Source organism: Bombina bombina, chromosome 1, assembly GCF_027579735.1.
Source record: "Bombina bombina isolate aBomBom1 chromosome 1, aBomBom1.pri, whole genome shotgun sequence".
NCBI classification, from domain to species: Eukaryota; Metazoa; Chordata; class Amphibia; order Anura; family Bombinatoridae; genus Bombina; species Bombina bombina.
The window spans coordinates 1,315,006,848-1,315,020,108 of record NC_069499.1 but is presented as its reverse complement, the minus strand read 5'-3'; positions in this window follow the sequence as shown (position 1 = coordinate 1,315,020,108).

The window sequence follows — 13,261 nt, the reverse complement described above, 5'->3', positions numbered from 1 at the left end:
ACGCAAGCAAAAACTTTTTACTGTCATCTTGTAAATACCGCTCCACTTGTAATCTGGCCCAGCCTTTGCAGGCTTTTTATAGACCTTCATGAAATTAAATTCATAGTTTAAACGGATATGAAACTAAAAAATGTTCTTTTATGATACAGACAGAGCAATGAAGAAAATTGATACTGGAAGTAAATTAGAAAGTTTTTTAAAATTGCATGATCTTATCTGAATCATGGAAGAAAAATGTTGGGTTTCATATTCCTTTAAAAATGACTGAATTATGACAAATATGATTACATTATTGTACACAAACAACAGAGTATAATACATATGACACACATACTTTATTGCGTGTAAACAAATTTTGAAAAATAGTTTTTATTATACATATTAAATAAAGATACAGGGGCCAATTTATTATCCTGTCGGCATTACGCTGTCGGCATTTATCATTGCACAAGCAGTTCTGGTGATCTGCTTGTGCAATGCCACCCCCTTCAGACTAGCGGCCAATTGGTCGCTAGTGGGGGGTGTCAATTAATCTGATCATATACGATCGGAGGGATTGTTGTCTGCCGCCTCAGAGGTGGCGGACGAGTTAAGGAGCAGCGGTCTTAAAACCGCTGCTTCTTAACTCCTGTTTCCGGCGAGTCTGAAGGCTTGTGTGGAAATAGAGGCATTAAGGGCTGTACGGGGCATGATAAATCGGCCCCATAGAGGGAGAATGAGAAGTTTAGTTAGACTTGGAAAAAGGGAGAGGGGATTAAGAGAGAGATGAATAATTATGATAACAGACGAATGAGAGAAAGGAGTGTGGCTATTAGAAATACAAATGTTCATGGACAAATTCATTTTGAATGAACTGTTCATTACAAAAATAAATGTTATATCCAATATTCATTCATTTGGTTGTTCAGAATTTTTTTAATAAAAATCTGTTAATCCTCTATTTCCTATAAGGAGTATCTTGACTGCAGCTTAAACATATTAAAGTTAAAACAGTAGCTAGTGCTTCTGCTACAAGCAAGAGGCAATACACACAAAAAATATTTTTGTTTTTCTATCCTCTCCCTTCCCTCACCTCCTTCTTTCTTCTTATTTTTCTGTTATCTTCTTTCTTCTTCTTTTTCTGTTATTCATGTACATCAATGGGGAGATAGTGTTAGAATAAAAGCTAACACCTGAAGTGCAGAATGGAGTGCTACTGAAATCCTATTGGCTGTTTAAATCAGCCAATAGGATTTCAAGAGCTCTCATCCTATTGGCTGATTTGAATTTGAAGAATCAAATCAGCCAATAGGAATGCAAGGTACGCCATTTTGAAATGCGTACCTTGCATTTAACTTCAGTGTACGGCGGTGACCGTATGAAGAGGACGCTCCACGCAGGAGGATGTCTTCACCATCCAGGATGGCTCCGTGCTGCCGGGATGAAGATAGAAGACGCCCCCATGATGGATGAAGATGTTGCCGCCTGGATGAAGATTTATCGCCGCCTGGATGGAGATGGATGTCTGGACTTCCGGAACCGTGAGAAGATATTCTAGGGTTAGGGTTAGGTAATTTTTTTAAAAAAAATTAAGATTAGGGCTTTTGGCAAATCTTAAAAGCACTAAATGCCCTTTTAAGGGCAGTGAAAAAGAGCTTAATGCCTTTTAAAGGGCAATGCCCATACAAATGCCCCTTTAGGGGCAATGCGTAGCTTAGGTTTTATTTTAGAGTTAGGTTTTTTATTTTAGAGGGTTGATTGGGTGGGGAGTTTTACTGTTGGGGGGACTTTGTATATTTTTTTTACAGGTAAAAGCTATTTAACTTAGGGTAATGCCCTACAAAAGGCTCCTTTAAGGCTATTGGTAGTTTATTATAGGTTAGGGGGGGTTACTTTGGGGAGGCTTTTTATTTTCATAGGGCTTTTAGATTAGGTTTTACAAAAAATCAGTAAGAAACTGAAAAAAAGGGGTACAAATGTAGCACTCAGTGAACGTGTTTGTGTAACACAGGAGGTGAAAAAACATTAAAATGTAACTTTTATTAGATCAAGTTAAAAACAGGGGATTAACAAACATTATTTTGAAAAAATGAAAATTTGGATCCACTACCTATTCGCCAGATAATATCACTACTGGCTAATAGAGACACACACCCACGTTAGGTTAATGTATGGTCTCCTTATAAATCAGATGACAAGGCTATCCCTTGGTATATTATTCTGAGTAAAGATAGTCTCTTATTAGAGTGGATTTGAATAAATACTCTAGCCTTGCAAAGCTCAGTGAGTTATAATTTTGGATAAATACTGTATTACCCACAATACTATAGAGAGTAAAAAAATCTTATAAACTCTTTGTTAATACCACACAAAATTAAACTTGAGTTTTCTTAAATATTGTGGTGAGGAGTCAGTTTGTTAAACTCTAATATTGGGTTGCCTATTGTTACCGTTTATATTATCACTGATAAATATCTAGGTTACCTTTTATTACCGTTTTTTGATTAATATCTAAATCCATAGTGGTAAATATTGTAATACCTACGATACTATAGAAAGTAAGAAGTCCAATAAACTCCTTGTTTTACCTACCGTGATAGATTATACTTTGGTTTCAATGAGTATTATTATAAAGAGTTTACTAATAAACTCCAACAGTAAGTTACCTCATTTAAACCGTTTATTGAATATCACTATTTAGTATCCAGGTTCAAGGAGATCAGGCGTTTGTGTAAATATTGCCTTATAGATACCACTTGTAATACCGTAAATAAATTAAACCTTATCTTTTTACCACTATTGCTTTATAAATATCTTTGGTAATATATGGATCATATGAGTAATCAAAGTTTATAATATAGCTTGTATGGCTAGAGGCTTACACTAGACACCGCTAATGCGGCAAACAAGATTTTTATACCATTATTGCGTTGTCATTAAATAAGGTAGTGAGTCAACAAATTAAGTTAAAAACAACAGATAGGGAAGAAAGGGGGGACGCCACTGACGCGTTTCGCCGTGGTGGCTGTATCAAAGGGCAGTCTCACTATGTCTTCGTGAGATTTAAATACCCTTGAGTGTTAGCAGATTGGCTGTTAGAGAGGGCCTTGCTTGTATCAATGGATTTGATTGGTCATAACAGTGGGTGTGTAGCAAAAGATACACATTGATTGGTTCATTTACCGCTGTCATTAATTTCTGTTTGCATTAATAATATTATTATCTGCTTCGATTTGACAATATTATTTAGCTGGCCGCATAATCTTATTGTGCCTAATAGGGAATTAATACAGGTATCACACATTGGTTTGTATATGATTGTTAATTGATTACGTTGGTCATCATCGTAGCCTTTGGTTATTGGTTATCGAGTCTGTCAATCATGGTAAGCCAGATTGGGAAGACAGAGACACGAATGATGATTGGTCTACAGGAGCTGTCTATCTAGCGTGCATGTCAGGTTATTCAGATCTACGTCATCTTTACTCTGTAGCTTCGCTATTACGCTCCCATATCATGTTATTGGATAACAGACCTGTCCATCATTGTGTCACTCGGAACTCATTCTGTATTAATATCCCGCATCCTATTTAATACCTATGATGAATTGGTAATCACATTTTATTATATATTATTTGCATATTGATATTTTTGATACATCCTATATTGATTTGAACTTTCTACTTGGGATTGCGATATTCGTAGTTACTAGTGTCCGTCACCTTATCTAATTTAAAGCATACCATGAGTTTGCTTGTCATTTGATTTTAATTACATATCTTCCTATTATATGTTAAAGGAATTCCTACTTTCTGGTAATTGTGTTATTCTGATATCTTAACATAAATCTAGTGAAAAAGTGAAAAAAGAATAAATAAAAATCAAAACGTGAAATTTTGTGTTTTTTTGTGTCTGGCTATCATTGAATAAAAATAATAATAGAAAATATTAAATTGTGCTTCTTTGTGTGATATATGATATATAGAACTATTAAGTTAGTGTGTAACTTAAAAAATAATCAATAAATGAAACATTTTTTAAAAAAACATTTTTTATATTTACAGTGCTGAACTTATTGTGAAAGTGTACATAACATGATGTACTAAATATAATGTGACCATATAGATTAAATTGTGGTCTGTGATTAAGGCAATATTAAATAAAATTGCATGATAGTGCTGAGAACTTAATAATACCTGTTGTTAAAATTATGAAAATAGGATCCATATATGGATATTGTAAGGGTGTATATATGATTCCACATGGTGATATACCTATGCAAGATAATAGAGTTAACATTAAATTGGTTCAACTTCTTAAAGATGATACATTTGCATAAGGGATCTTCTGATTTTAATCCATTGGAATGTTGACCCAAAATATCATTCTATGGTTCTGTGTGATGCTCTTATTTAGGCAAAAATACATAATAGTTGTTGTTCTCATTAAGACCATATGGATTGACAGAATTAAGCAAATAAATCCATTTGCATTCTGCCTGAAGTAATGCATCTTCTAGGTCTCCTCCTCTAATCCCTAATGATATTTTTTCTAGGCCAAAGAAAGATAGAAATTCTGTATTGGAATCATGTTTATGCAGAAAATGTTTGGCTATCTGTGTAAATTTTTTGCCTTTTTTAAGGTCTGATTCAGCATTCCTTATATTACACATATGTTCGCCCACCCTCTTTTTGAGTAGGCGTGAGGTCATACCTACATAGTTTAATTTACAACTACATTGTAGTACATATATCACACTTGCAGTGGTGCATGTGATGTGTTGTTTGATGTAGTGTGTTTTTCCAAATCTGTCTCTGATTTTTTCAATCTTGAAAGTATTTGGACAATACGTGCAATTTCGGCATGGATAATTACCAGGATGTATGATTTTAGCCTTCTTCCTTACAAAGTGACTTTGGACTAATCTGTCCTTTAAATTCCTAGACCTCCGATAGCAGATAGAAATTCTATCTCCAAGACTCTCACTCAAATCTGGGTCATTCTGAAGAATATACCACAATTTTTGTATGATGTGTGTTACATCCTTAATCTGTGAGTTGAATGTCTTTATTAGTCTTGTTTTGTTATCCTTTCTCTTGGGTTTAGGAAATAAAAGATCTTGTCTTGGGGTGTGTAAGGCTCTATATTTTGCTTTTTTCAGGCTTCTGTTGCTGTAGCCTCTCGCTTTCAATTTGGTTTCCAATTCCTTTGCTCTTATTTTGAATATTGAATCTGAAGAACAGTTTCTACGTGTTCTTAAAAATTCACCTACTGGTAACGATCTGAGAGTACTTTGGGTATGAGCACTGCTGTGGTGTAAAATAGAATTAGTTGCAGTTTGTTTGCGAAACAGATCAGTTATCAGATTGCCACTCTCATCTTTGGTTATTTTTAAATCCAGAAAATTTACCTCTACTTGACTGCATTCATATGTTAGTTTGACATTGATGTTATTATCATTAAGTTTAATCATAAACTCATCCAAATCTGGTTTGGACCCTTCCCAGATAAAGAGGATATCGTCAATGTAGCGAATCCAGAGTGGTATTTGTTCCATTTGGGTGGCATTGGTGTCTGTAAAAACTGTCTCCTTCTCCCACCATCCTAAAAATAAATTAGCATATGTGGGTGCACATGCTGTGCCCATAGCGGTTCCACGTGTCTGTAAATAATAACGATCATTGAATACAAAAAAATTGTGATTTAATATGAATTTGACTAAATCTAGGATAAAGATGTTGTGTTCATGAGATTCAGTAGAATCTAAATCAAGGAAATGTTTTACTGCCTTTATACCTAAGTCATGATGAATACTCGTGTACAGAGACTCAACATCTGCTGTAATTAGCCATGTTTCTCTGGCTACCTGAATTCCTTCCAATCGTTGAAGTACCTCTGTTGTATCTCTGACATATGAGGGTAATTCTTCTACAAAGGATCTCAGTCTTTTGTCCACATATATACTGGCTTTTTCATTTAAACATCCATTGCCAGACACGATGGGTCGGCCTGGCGGATTTGTTATATTTTTGTGTATTTTCGGAATTAAATAAAGTGTTGAGATTCTTGGATTTTTGACTTGTAGGAATTTGAATTCTTTGTTATTAATAGTATGGTTATCCTTGGCTATTTCAATCATAGTATCATATTGCTTTTTATAAGTTGCTGATGGATTAAATATTAGTTTTTTATAACAGTTAACATCATTCAGTTGTTTGTTTGCCTCACATAAGTATAGTTCAATCGGCCAAATAACAATATTTCCACCTTTATCAGATCCTTTAATCAATACATCATCCCAACCTTCAATTTCTTTAAGTGCCTGTTGCTCTTGTAATGAGATATTAGTACCTTTGTTTTTAACAGTAAATGAGTTAATCTCATTACATACTATTTGATTAAAGGTTTGTATATTATGGAATTGTGAGATATTTGGAATGTATTGTGATTTATTTTTGATTAGATCACGCCACTTTTGGTTAGTTTCCAGGTCATCACTTTCTTTTAGAAGTTCTTCCAAGTCTTGTAGACTTTGTAATTCATCTCTGGACCATTCTGTATGACCATGTTTGGCAATCTGTGTAATTTTTTTGCCTTTTTTAAGGTCTGATTCAGCATTCCTTATATTACACATATGTTCGCCCACCCTCTTTTTGAGTAGGCGTGAGGTCATACCTACATAGTTTAATTTACAACTACATTTTAGTACATATATCACACTTGCAGTGGTGCATGTGATGTGTTGTTTGATGTAGTGTGTTTTTCCAAATCTGTCTCTGATTTTTTCAATCTTGAATGTATTTGGACAATACGTGCAATTTCGGCATGGATAATTACCAGGATGTATGATTTTAGCCTTCTTCCTTACAAAGTGACTTTGGACTAATCTGTCCTTTAAATTCCTAGACCTCCGATAGCAGATAGAAATTCTATCTCCAAGACTCTCACTCAAATCTGGGTCATTCTGAAGAATATACCACGATTTTTGTAAGATGTGTGTTACATCCTTAATCTGTGAGTTGAATGTCGTTATTAGTCTTGTTTTGTTATACTTTCTCTTGGGTTTAGGAAATAAAAGATCTTGTCTTGGGGTGTGTAAGGCTCTATATTTTGCTTTTTTCAGGCTTCTGTTGCTGAAGCCTCTCGCTTTCAATCTGGTTTCCAATTCCTTTGCTCTTATTTTGAATATTGAATCTGAAGAACAGTTTCTACGTGTTCTTAAAAATTCACCTACTGGTAACGATCTGAGAGTACTTTGGGTATGAGCACTGCTGTGGTGTAAAATATTCAGAATGACCCAGATTTGAGTGAGAGTCTTGGAGATAGAATTTCTATCTGCTATCGGAGGTCTAGGAATTTAAAGGACAGATTAGTCCAAAGTCACTTTGTAAGGAAGAAGGCTAAAATCATACATCCTGGTAATTATCCATGCCGAAATTGCACGTATTGTCCAAATACTTTCAAGATTGAAAAAATCAGAGACAGATTTGGAAAAACACACTACATCAAACAACACATCACATGCACCACTGCAAGTGTGATATATGTACTACAATGTAGTTGTAAATTAAACTATGTAGGTATGACCTCACGCCTACTCAAAAAGAGGGTGGGCGAACATATGTGTAATATAAGGAATGCTGAATCAGACCTTAAAAAAGGCAAAAAAATTACACAGATAGCCAAACATTTTCTGCATAAACATGATTCCAATACAGAATTTCTATCTTTCTTTGGCCTAGAAAAAATATCATTAGGGATTAGAGGAGGAGACCTAGAAGATGCATTACTTCAGGCAGAATGCAAATGGATTTATTTGCTTAATTCTGTCAATCCATATGGTCTTAATGAGAACAACAACTATTATGTATTTTTGCCTAAATAAGAGCATCACACAGAACCATAGAATGATATTTTGGGTCAACATTCCAATGGATTAAAATCAGAAGATCCCTTATACAAATGTATCATCTTTAAGAAGTTGAACCAATTTAATGTTAACTCTATTATCTTGCATAGGTATATCACCATGTGGAATCATATATACACACTTACAATATCCATATATGGATCCTATTTTCATAATTTTAACAACAAGTATTATTAAGTTCTCAGCACTATCATGCAATTTTATTTAATATTGCCTTAATCATAGACCACAATTTAATCTATATGGTCACATTATATTTAGTACATCATGTTATGTACACTTTCACAATAAGTTCAGCACTGTAAATATAAAAAATGTTTTTTTAAAAAATGTTTCATTTATTGATTATTTTTTAAGTTACACACTAACTTAATAGTTCTATATATCATATATCACGCAAAGAAGCACAATTTAATATTTTCTATTATTATTTTTATTCAATGATAGCCAGACACAAAAAAAACACAAAATTTCACGTTTTGATTTTTATTTATTCTTTTTTCACTTTTTCACTAGATTTATGTTAAGATATCAGAATAACACAATTACCAGAAAGTAGGAATTCCTTTAACATATAATAGGAAGATATGTAATTAAAATTAAATGACAAGCAAACTCATGGTATGCTTTAAATTAGATAAGGTGACGGACACTAGTAACTACGAATATCGCAATCCCAAGTAGAAAGTTCAAATCAATATAGGATGTACCAAAAATATCAATATGCAAATAATCTATAATAAAATGTGATTACCAATTCATCATAGGTATTAAATAGGATGTGGGATATTAATACAGAATGAGTTCCGAGTGATACAATGATGGACAGGTCTGTTATCCAATAACATGATATGGGAGCGTAATAGCGAAGCTACAGAGTAAAGATGACGTAGATCTGAATAACATGACATGCACGCTAGATAGACAGCTCCTGTAGACCAATCATCATTCGTGTCTCTGTCTTCCCAATCTGGCTTACCATGATTGACGGACTCGATAACCAATAACCAAAGGCTATGATGACGACCAACGTAATCAATTAACAATCATATACAAACCAATGTGTGATACCTGTATTAATTCCCTATTAGGCACAATAAGACCATGCGGCCAGCTAAATAATATTGTCAAATTGAAGCAGATAATAATATTATTAATGCAAACAGAAATTAATGACAGCGGTAAATGAACCAATCAATGTGTATCTTCTGCTACACACCCACTGTTATGACCAATCAAATCCATTGATACAAGCAAGGCCCTCTCTAACAGCCAATCTGCTAACACTCAAGGGTATTTAAATCTCACGAAGACATAGTGAGACTGCCCTTTGATACAGCCACCACGGCGAAACGCGTCAGTGGCGTCCCCCCGTTCTTCCCTATCTGTTGTTTTTAACTTAATTTGTTGACTCACTACCTTATTTAATGACAACGCAATAATGGTATAAAAATCTTGTTTGCCGCATTAGCGGTGTCTAGTGTAAGCCTCTAGCCATACAAGCTATATTATAAACTTTGATTACTCATATGATCCATATATTACCAAAGATATTTATAAAGCAATAGTGGTAAAAAGATAAGGTTTACTTTATTTACGGTATTACAAGTGGTATCTATAAGGCAATATTTATACAAACGCCTGATCTCCTTGAACCTGGATACTAAATAGTGATATTCAATAAACGGTTTAAATGAGGTAACTTACTGTTGGAGTTTATTAGTAAACTCTTTATAATAATACTCATTGAAACCAAAGTATAATCTATCACGGTATTAACAGGTAAAACAAGGAGTTTATCGGACTTCTTACTTTCTATAGTATCGTAGGTATTACAATATTTACCACTATGGATTTAGATATTATTCAAAAAACGGTAATAAAAGGTAACCTAGATATTTATCAGTGATAATATAAACGGTAACAATAGGCAACCCAATATTAGAGTTTAGCAAACTGACTCCTCACCACAATATTTAAGGAAACTCAAGTTTAATTTTGTGTGGTATTAACAAAGAGTTTATAAGATTTTTTTTACTCTCTTTAGTATTGTGGGTAATACAGTATTTATCCAAAATTATAACTCACTGAGCTTTGCAAGGCTAGAGTATTTATTCAAATCCACTCTAATAAGAGACTATCTTTACTCAGAATAATATACCAAGGGATAGCCTTGTCATCTGATTTATAAGGAGACCATACATTAACCTAACGTGGGTGTGTGTCTCTATTAGCCAGTAGTGATATTATCTGGCGAATAGGTAGTGGATCCAAATTTTCATTTTTTTAAAATAATGTTTGTTAATCCCCTGTTTTTAACTTGATCTAATAAAAGTTACATTTTAATGTTTTTTCACCTCCTGTGTTACACAAAAACGTTCACTGAGTGCTACATTTGTACCCCTTTTTTTCAGTTTCTTACTGATTTTTTGTAAAAGTTGTTCATAGGTACAAGCACCTATCCCTATCAGACATATTATATTGGAGTATACAAATACCTAGTATACTCACCACTGTATGAATTAGTAGGGGAACGTAGAAACACACTAATAAATTGAGTAGTGCCATTGTCTCCCTTCTTGTCTTTTAGATTAGGTGTAATTGTTTTTATTTTTGATAATTTAGTTTATTATTTTTTGTAATCTTAGTGTTTTTTATTTTTCGTAATTTAATGTTAATTATTTTTTGTAATTTTAGATTTTTTAAATTGTTTCGTAGTGTTAAGTTTTTTTAAATGTGTGTTTTAGATGTTTTTAATTGGTAGTTTTTTTATTTTATTAGAATAGGTTAATTTATAGTTTAAACTTATTTTTTTTTATAATACAGGTAAGTTTTTATTTATTTAAGTTAGTTATATAGTAAATTTAACTTAAAGTTAGAGGGGTGTTAGGTTTAGGGGTTAATAGTTTAATTTAGTGTTTTGCAATGTGCGGGGGGCGGGCGGTTTAGGAGTTAATAGGTTTAGTTTAGTATTTACGACGTGGGGGGGGCTAGAGGTTTAGGGGTTAATAGGTTTATTTAGTGGCAGCGATGTGGGGGGCGGAGGTTTAGGGGTTAATTGGTCTATTTAGTGTCGGCAATGTTGAGGAGTGGCGATTTAGGGGTTAATATGTTTAAATAGATTTGTCAATGTGGGTGGGCGGCAGACTAGGGGTTAATAACTTTATTTAACAGTCGTGATATGGGTGGGCGGCAGATTAGGGGTTAATACGTTTAATATAGTGTTTGCGATGTGTGAGGGTGGTGGTTTAGGGGTTAATAGGTAGTTTATGGGTGGTCTGGAAGATAGCTTAGCCATCTTGCAACAAGGAAGTTGAACCTAGCTGCAGTTGATTTCCCTTCACTTTTCAGTGACTCAATGTATGGGAGGAATTGGTCTGATGGTCGCCATGGACATCATTCCCTTTGCTATTTTCCATCAAATGGAGAATATTCAGACCTGTCTCAGAGGAAAGATCTAGATCAGCCATTAAAAGTCTCTCCCATAGTGGTTTTTCAGGAGTATCTGTTTTAGGGAGTGTGCTTCTGGAGACATTCCTGGGTTATGTGACCATGGACTCCAACCTGCTAGGCTGGGAAACAGTCTGGGACTTGGGAAAGTTGCTGGGATTTGGAATCAGAAGTGTCTGCTCTCCTTTTTAACATCTTGGAGTTGAGAGCGATTTACAAGGCTCTGATGGCTTGGCCTTAGTCATCCTTAGCTTGGTTCCAGTCGGACAATATCACCTCAATGGCTTACATCAATCATCAGGGAGGAACTTTGAGTTACTTAGCCATGTGGGAGGTGACTTGGATTGTTCAGTGGGTGGGAGCTCACAATTGCTGTCTGTCATCCACTTTCCAGATACTTGGGAATTGGACTTCTGAACAGACAGTTATTTAATTCCGGGGAATGGGCTCTCCTTCTGGAGGTGTTCTCTAGGTAAACCCTCAAATGGGGGATTTTCTGGAGTTGGCTTCGGAGGGCGTTTTGGCAGAATGCCAAGCTTCAAAGGTTCAGTTCATGGTCAAGTGATCCACAGAGCGCCCTGATAGATGTTCTGGTGGTTTTTCTTGGGATTCAGTCTTGCTTACCTATTTCCTCAATTTGCTCTCCTTCCATGAGTCATTTCTTGTATCAAATAGGAGAGAACATTGGTCATTCTGATTGTCCCTGTGCGGCCTCACAGGATCTGGTAAGCAGACCTAGTGGACATGTCGTCTTTCCCACCTTAGAGATCAGGGTCCCTTCCTTCTTCCAAATCTCGTTTTGCTGAAGCTGACTGCTTGGAGATTGTATGCTTAGTTTTGTCTAAGCACAGTTTTTTCTGAGTCGGTCACTAAAACCATATGATTCAGGTTTGCATTCCAGTTGCTAGAAAGATTTACCATAAGATATGATGTAAATACCTTTATTGGTGTGAATCCAAGGGTTACTCTGGGAGTAGGGTCAGGATTCCTAGGATTTGGTCTTTTCTCCAAGAAGGTCTGGAGAGGTGCTGTCAGTCAGTACCCTGGAGGATCAGCTTTCTGCATTATCTATTTTTGATATATAAGTGTCTGGCGGATGTGCCAGATGTGCACTCTTTTTGTCAGGCCTGGTCAGAATCAGACCTGTGTTTAAGTTGGTTGCTCCTCCTTAGAGCCTTAAACTTGTTCTTGAAAGGTTTTGCAGCAGGCTCCGTTTGAGCCTTTACATGGATATTAACTTTATCTTGGAAGTTTTTTTGTTTTTTTTTGTTATCTTTTCAACTTGGAGAGTGTCAGAACTCTCAGCATACAGTGTGATTAGCCTTATCTTATCTTTCATGCAGATAAGGTGGTTCTTCGTACTAAGTTAGGTTTCCTTACTGAAGTGGTTTTGGACAGAAATATTAATCAGGAAATTGTTGTTCCTTTTCTATGTCCTAGTCTTTTTTCTCATAAAGAATGTTTGTTGCACAATTTGGATGTTGTTGGTGCTTTAAAATGTATTTACAGGCGACTAGGATTTTCGCCAGTCTTCTGCCCTGTTTGTTTCTCTGGGAAACGTTAAGGTCAGAAAGCTTTTTCTACTTCTCTTTCTCTCCGGTTGAGAAGTATTATCATTTTGCTTTTGAGACTGCTGGTCAGCAGACTCCTGATACGGCTCATTCCATGAAAGATGTCTCCTCTTGTGCTTTCAAAAATGAAGATTCTGTGGAACAGATTTGCAGGGCTACAACTTGGTCCTCTTGCATACTTTTCCCAAATTTTACAAATTTGATTCTTTTGCCTCGGCTGAGGCTTCTTTTGGGAGAAAGGTTATTCAAGCGGTGATGCCTTCTTTTTAGGTCTGCCTGTCTTGTCCCTCTCTATTAATCTGTGTCCTCTAGCTTGAGTATTGATTCTAAA